A 7,630-nucleotide genomic window follows, 5' to 3' on the forward strand; every position below is an offset into this window, starting at 1 on the left:
AAACCTAACTATTTAGGCACCAAAAACTTAAGCCTCTATACCTGGTACGGATGATTGTGGCAAACCAGAACAAATTACTTTAAAAAACTGGTGGAAATGAAACATGGCAGCAACACATCACACAACCCTTCTGATTAAATCAAGGTGATAACTCTGATAAGCTCTCTATCTATATCAAATGTTTAAACTGAGAAAAGCTAGGTCAAGGACATGTTTATCTTTAGCTCCACCTCCTCTTGATCTATAAATATCAGTGAACTGAGGAGACCAGTTGCTGGAATTTTGGCAGAGGAATATCGTTCCGTCCTTGTCTGATATAGGATTCTAGCTGCTCAACAATCCCAGTTCTTCCATTTTTGTTTCATGATACACCAGAGGTGGGCACGCTGGGTACCCAGGCTCTTCTACTATGAAGTCATGCTGTTGTAATAGATGCAGTATGCAGTTTACCATTGACTTGTTGAATTATGCAGTGTGCAGTTATGCAGTATATCAGCATAGCTTTACAAAATCACATCTGGCAAGGTTCAAGGTAAGTAATCTTCCTGAAAACAACAAAGATGACTGTTTTCAGATGGTCAGACGAGGTAGATGAGTAAGCAACCACACTTTATTGTGTTCCATGTTGTAATTCCCTGAGCTCCTGAGAGTGACTTATTCTTACACAGGAGTTTGTGGAAGCAGTCTGCATGCCTAGGTGTTTGATTTTACACAGGCAACCAGGCTCAGGGAGAGGCAGCTATCTACTGCAGTCAGTTAGTGACTTGACAAATCGCTTCAACCTGGAGACTACATTAAAGAGGATGCACAATACTGCCATCTTGTGGCCAGACTTGGCTATTGTTGCTGAAAGCTGCATTTATTTTACGTTTCATCTCATAGCTCTGTCATCTCTGCCTCTGAGGGCTCACTCTCGGTCTCCTGTTAACAACAGCTGGAGCTAGGCAAGCTGAGAGATCAGCAGCTTGTTTTTGGGTTTTTTTGCGCATCCACATTGTGGATAACCCTCTGGTGTTTTATGGTAGACTGATGGGAGAACAGAGTGCCAGGCAAGCTGCTGCTGGTTTCCTTTCACTGTTCTGTCATCAGTTACTAGCAGTGTGGAAACACAGTAGCAGTAGGAACTAAACAAGTTTCAGTAATCTGGCATCATAACAGATGAGTTTCATCTTGCTAACCACACTGATGGAGCAGGAAAAACCTGTTGTGGGTCCAGGCTCATCAGCACTTTCAGATTAGCAGATTAATGAGAATGGCTGAATGTAATAAGCTTAACCAGCTGTTTTGGCAACACTCATTTTTCATTTATATTTTGAATTCCCTGTGAATATTAACCTGTGAATACTGACCACATCACACATTCCTCATGCCATTTAATTCAGCTGATTTTTAAAAAATTATATATTAATATACTTTTTGAAAAATCAAGATGTAGACCTGTGTTTCTGAGTTCATGAACAACTAATTCTTTTTCACAGATATTTGGCCCTTACAGGACAGTCACCACAAATGTGATATATAGAATATGATGCTCAACATTCAATAGAAATAAAATATTTAAAATGGCATTAACCTTAAACATAGAGTTTTGTCATACTCCATATGCCCTGCTCACTGCTTTTGGGTTTTAGTGAGCCACCTGGAAAATAATTTCCCAGCAGCTTTTTGACACCAACAACTGGGTATGCTCTTCCTCTGTGTGAGTGTCATGACTCACTTAATATAGTCTATAAAAATAATATATATAATATAGTCATTATGAAATTGGGAAATATCAGTGCTACATCAGGGTGCACAATTTGCCCATCATTATTACTTAGTCAAAGGCTGAGTGTAGAGTATGGTCCTGAGATTGGTCCAGTAGAAATATTTTCCAAGGAGTGAATCAGCAGGGGTCTCCTGAGAAGGGCTCACCGTTTCCTCCTCCCCTGAGTCAGTGTCAGACGACCCCATGTCACAGCTGAGTGCAGCACAAACATCACAGGTCCTTAGCAGTTATGAGCGCATCCCTAAATAATACCCCATTAAATTATTATTAACTTATTGGCCAAACTGTTCCTAGAATTAAGGGATGTGGCAAGTGGGAGCTAACTGTGCCACTATAACAGTTGTGACTTCAAAGGGAACCCAGCAGAACACACAGACAGAGACTCTGGAAGGGAATTTAATGCAGTCTATTTGCAGTGATTTGTCCTTGTGAGATTTTGTTTCCCAAAAGCTCTTGGCTCATGATTATTTGTTTGCACACATGGCCTAATGCAGTTCCAGAGTTCTTCGTAGAGCACAAACAAATGAATATAAGAAAATACTGATAAATCATGCATTTATGCATGAAACATTCATATGTAAAGTTTGCACACAGATTTGTGCATATGCACTGTTTGTGAAAGACGAATTCTGGGTTTAGATGGAACTAATGCAATGGTGATGCAACACTGCCACCATCAGGTCGAAATAAAAGTCAATATTGCGCTTACATCAAAAGGTTTGATCAAATCTACAACGAGATTTTTTCAATATAGTCTGACAAAAAGTTTTTTTTAAAGACCTCCGGACATTTTAACATTGTCAGTGCTCTCTGTATAGTCTCTAGAAAACTTTGACACCCCTTCTAAGTGAACTGCAGTCAGTGCTGCATATGCTCATAATCCGCATATAAACTAAACCTGACCAAAGCAAGTATGACATATAAGTCCTTACCTCGTTTTATTCACTCCAAGTAGTATTTTGCTATAATAAAACTACATTATATTAGTCTGGCACCATTAGAGATAAAGATTCCAGTGCTTTCAACTCCAAAGTGTAAAGCGCAGTTTGGCTGCTCTCCAAACATTACAAATGATCATAGCAGAAGCATTCAGAAAACACGTATCAGTTCTTGGACTTTGCTACTGTCAGTTGATTTCAGTTTGCGTGTCACCTGCAGTCTGCAGTATGGATATGGACATTAATTTCATTTTTATTACAGAACCAGAGCAGAAAAACTTTGGCTCTTTGCAAGCACCTGCACAGACACCTGCATGCTAAAGCTAAGCTAGCCAAGAAGCCAGATCTATGCTAAAGCTGAGCAAATGCCAAACCAGCAGCAGAGCTTGACCTTGACAGGTAACAAGTTGATGAGCAGTCAGGCCTCTGTTCATGTTTTCATCCTTGCTTTGCTTTTGCATCTCTGGCAGCTTTGTGTTCATACCTAACGACTGGAGTGAAAAATCATGTCTGTGTCCTCATTATAATAGGGATTTGTGTTATTTTATATTATTGGTAAATGGTAATTATGTGACAGTGCATTTCAGGACATTTTACAGAGTAATGCAAAAGTAACATAACAAGTTGTACAATGAATTAATGTCTCCTGGGCGTGATTAAGTAACATACTGCATTACTTTTAAGAGAGGTGTTCTGTATAATATGTACACTACATTTCATTACCAACACAAACATTTGACCACATAGCATGTAATTAGTTTGCATGAATGTAATGTCTTTAATATGATGATGGTGGTGACTTAAACCAGAGCTAATGAGAACCCAATGAGAATCAATAAGAGAATCAATAATGGAATCAAATCAATAAGTGATCTTGATAATTGAATTTAAATTGCTATATTCTTATCAATTCCCATTCAATCCATGCTTGGTTTTCAAACAGGCAAGTTCAAAAGATGCAGGCCCTACCTGGTTGGCCAAATGTCCCCGCTTTAATTAAGTGTTTTGCTAATACACTAGTTATACAATTTTTCATTTGAATTTTTAATCTATCTCTGGATCTTGACAGTTAATCCAGTCACACAGCACTCAACCCTATAGAGAGAAGTGCCATTATATTGTAGGCTGAAGACAACTGGAAACAGATAAGACCGCAGCCACAAAAGTGTCTGAGGACACCTCACACACACAACATATTCTGGGTAACATACCCGCTACCAAGTGGTTATTGTCATTAGCTTGAATTCCATTCACACATTTTAGTTTCTCACTGACTCACTTCTGAAGGATTAAAATATTAGTTTCCAGAACACCATGACCTGAAGGCTGCAGTCTGCACTGATAGCTTTTAAAATCTTCAGGCAATGCAGCTGAACTTCTTAAATGTGTCAGTTACATTATTATTTAACCAGTCACATTGCCCTAGTCACATTCCTGTTAGGCCATATGAGCAGCATGAGATAAAACTGTTTTTGTTTTGGAAAGTGTTAGATTATATGCTGACATGGATGGATTACTCCTATTTTTTCACACTTTTCCTCTTGAAAAAATGCCATTAAGTGGCACTCAGCTCAGAACTAAGTGTCAACCTCAAGAACTTAAATAAAGGAAAAATAGCCAAAACCTGTAGTTTCTCTAGTAGACACTTGGGGATGGGCAGAAAAGCCAGTTAATCCCCAGACTCACAGGTACAAAAATGGATCTGGTTTCTATTGCTTGCATGCAACGACTTTTACCGAAGGCCAAGCAAAGACAGAGTGCCTGCACCTGTTCCACTTATCTGCTTTATTAAAGATCTGACATCTTCTCCTCCTCATCAAGACTTTTCTTGCTAACATGCTAATAGAATCACTATATTTTTTTTTACTCTGCACTCTATTTTGTTTTTTATAACACACATTTTGGGCAAGGCCAAGTAAAAGAAGACGTATTTGTTATTATGATAAATCACACAAGATCATCTATTTACTAAGAGTAGTTCTGTTTCCATTACTTGTAACTGATCTCAGAGCAGTAAAAGTAGAGCCAGTGTCTAGTAGAGTTGGAAGTCTCGAGACTGGTCTTGGTCTCGACGGACTTTGGTCTTGGTCTTGGTCTTGTCTTGGTCTCAGATCCCACGGTCTTGTCTTGGTCTCGCTCTCTCGGTCTTGCTCTCTCAGATCGACATAGTGGTCGGGAGATTTGGAGTCAACAGTATCCATGACACACAATGTAATGTTCGATAATGTGTCATGCGAAAAAGCATCAGCTCTAAGAGCCGTGCTTAGAGAGTGCTTTGTAGTGAATCAGAAGAGTCGACTCCCATTGAGCAGGAGCCGAATCCTCATGTAATTTCCTTTCACTGCTCAGCTCTCACACAGTGGCTCAGCTATGCTCCAATCCCTCCATATTGTGGCCAATCACATGCGAGGATACAGGATAATATCATTATGTGAAAAACAGAGAGGGTGAGAGACGCGACAGTCAAGTGGAGCGTGTGTCTGTCCTCTCAGTAAGTGAGTGAGACAGTAGACAGCGGTGAGGAGGGCTGTGTGAGTGCATCACAAAAACACATAAATATGCCTGACACAGGTAAACGAAGCAGCATCTGGCTGCAGTTTAAAGACTTTTTTGTCTCGGTATCGTCTCGACTTTGTCTTGGTCTTGACTCGGTCTGTCTTGGTCTTGGTCTTGTCTTGGTCTCGGTCTTGGTTTAGGTGGTCTTGACTACAAGTCTAGTGTCTAGGATGCTAATCTCCCATCAGTCTCCTGCACAAGCAACCAGAAAAAGCTGCTTGGCTCTCAGCTTGACAAGCGATTGATAACGTGAAACTGAAATGCCTGTGAAAAGTAGACATACTACAGTTTCCAATGGGATCTAAGGCAAGTGTAATTCGAGTCGCAATAGCCAACTACGACCACAAGATGGAGTGATGTAACGGACCAAAACAGGCGAAAAGCTTGATGACAGACTACTGTTTGAGATGAGAGGAGATAGATAGCTTTCACTTTGGTACATTTTAATTGGTGTCTATTTTTAAATTTAACTAGGAAAGCACTGGTTACCTTGATTGTGCCAATGGAACACCATTGATTTCTATAGATAAATTACTTCTTCATAACAATCAGCATTAAGGTGACAACAGACTGACGCCCTCTGCTTTTTTAATAATTCACTCCTTTGGATATTATTGAGACAAATAAAATGGCCTGCTTTAAGATTTAATGTGTGTCAGTTTTGAAAATGGACTAGGAATTATGTAATGCTCTTCATTTGTTTGTTTATTTAGCAGTATGTCTTGATGCCTGCTCAATCATCCAGGTAAGTAAATCTCCAAAAGTTGATTCTGTCAGTAGCTCCAAGGAACTGACCTCCCAGCCCTTTGTTCCTTCAGTGGGCTGGTTTCAGTCATTATGCAAATGTACTGTTTATAAGATTGGGGAAACCTGCAGTCAGCTGAGACTGAAGAAGTCACTTGGATGAGTGACGAAACGTTTCTCCCACTGAAAACGCTACGTCCAGATGAACAGAATCAACTTTGGAGATTTAGCAGTATGGTTTCTTTCTGCTCTAAAAAAAAACAATAGGTCACAGTGACTAAAGCTATCTCGATTTTTTCTCAGTTTAGTCTCTGCTCAGGATGTACTCAGATATGTTTTGTTTTAATACTCAATATAGATTTTCAGTGGAGATAGTCAGGGTGGACTTGTTAAGCTTTTTTAGCTGGCATATATAGAGCTGGCAAACACTTGTAAAATAAAATGATAAAGCACATACATTTTATGGTGTACTTAAATTTGACAATCTACTTATTCAAAATGACCAGTGATGAGATGCAACTAATTTACTATGTAGGTTGTATAGTAGCCCAGCTGTTGGCCCTTTTATTATATGTTTGTTTTTGTTGTTGTTTTCATTTTCTGCCAGAAACAGAAAACCGTTACACACTGCCTCTTATCAAACTTTATTGACTCTATCAATTCAAGTAAATGCTTGAGTCAAATTTGATTAAACTGACAACCTGAACACCACAGCTGTTGCAAGCTGTCAAAGAAACAAAAATGGGTAAGATCATTTAAGATGGGTGAAATGGTGAAATGGAAAATCAGGTCACAGGAATTTTATGCATTTCCACTAAAAAAGCTGGTGCGAGTAAAAAGCTATCCCATCTGTTGCGACACTGCTACTTATGTTTAGTTCCAGAAACTTGGTGAAATGTAGATTAGACAGATCTACTCTGTATTTTAAACAGAGCTTAAAGAAGACAGGAATTTAAACTGAGAGACTAGATTGTGTGGATTTTGTGTACAATTTGCAATTCTGAAAAATCCATCAACTGGTTTTTGTTTTGCTTGTTTAAATCAGGTCATTGAGATTTCAAAAGCAGGATGTTAAGTAGTAGGTTTTTGCACAGATTAAACATCTTCATTAAGCTGCACATCGGAAATGACGGTCATGTCAGATTGCTGACCCATTTCAATTCCAGTGAACTAGGACTGCTTCATTCTCTATGAATGTCACTGAGGGTTTTCATGTACTCATTTGTCTTTTTAACTCATCTGTGAACTTCTAGAAGCTGCCTGATCCCAATTAAGATTTATAACTGCTTTTAAGGTAGTGTGTTGCCCTTTATAACTGCAGGTGGCTTTCTAAAATTTACCTTTGTTTTATTAGAAAAGAGGAGCCCTGATTTTTGAATTCCTTCTAATAGGAGCTCCAGAGTTCTTCTCCTCATAACTTTATTATTGCCTTTACATCAATAATACATGACACACCTATTAATGACTCATAACTTGGCAACTGATATAATCTGTAGTTAATCCAGTTTTATGGACTCAGTTCATCCAATTTTTAAAAATTACAAATATTATGTTTCCCTCTAGAGAAATTTGGTGCAGATAGTTTTATTTAACATGACAAACCTAACTATGTTCTACCTAAAGA

This window comes from Oreochromis niloticus, linkage group LG7, assembly GCF_001858045.2.
Source record: "Oreochromis niloticus isolate F11D_XX linkage group LG7, O_niloticus_UMD_NMBU, whole genome shotgun sequence".
NCBI classification, from domain to species: Eukaryota; Metazoa; Chordata; class Actinopteri; order Cichliformes; family Cichlidae; genus Oreochromis; species Oreochromis niloticus.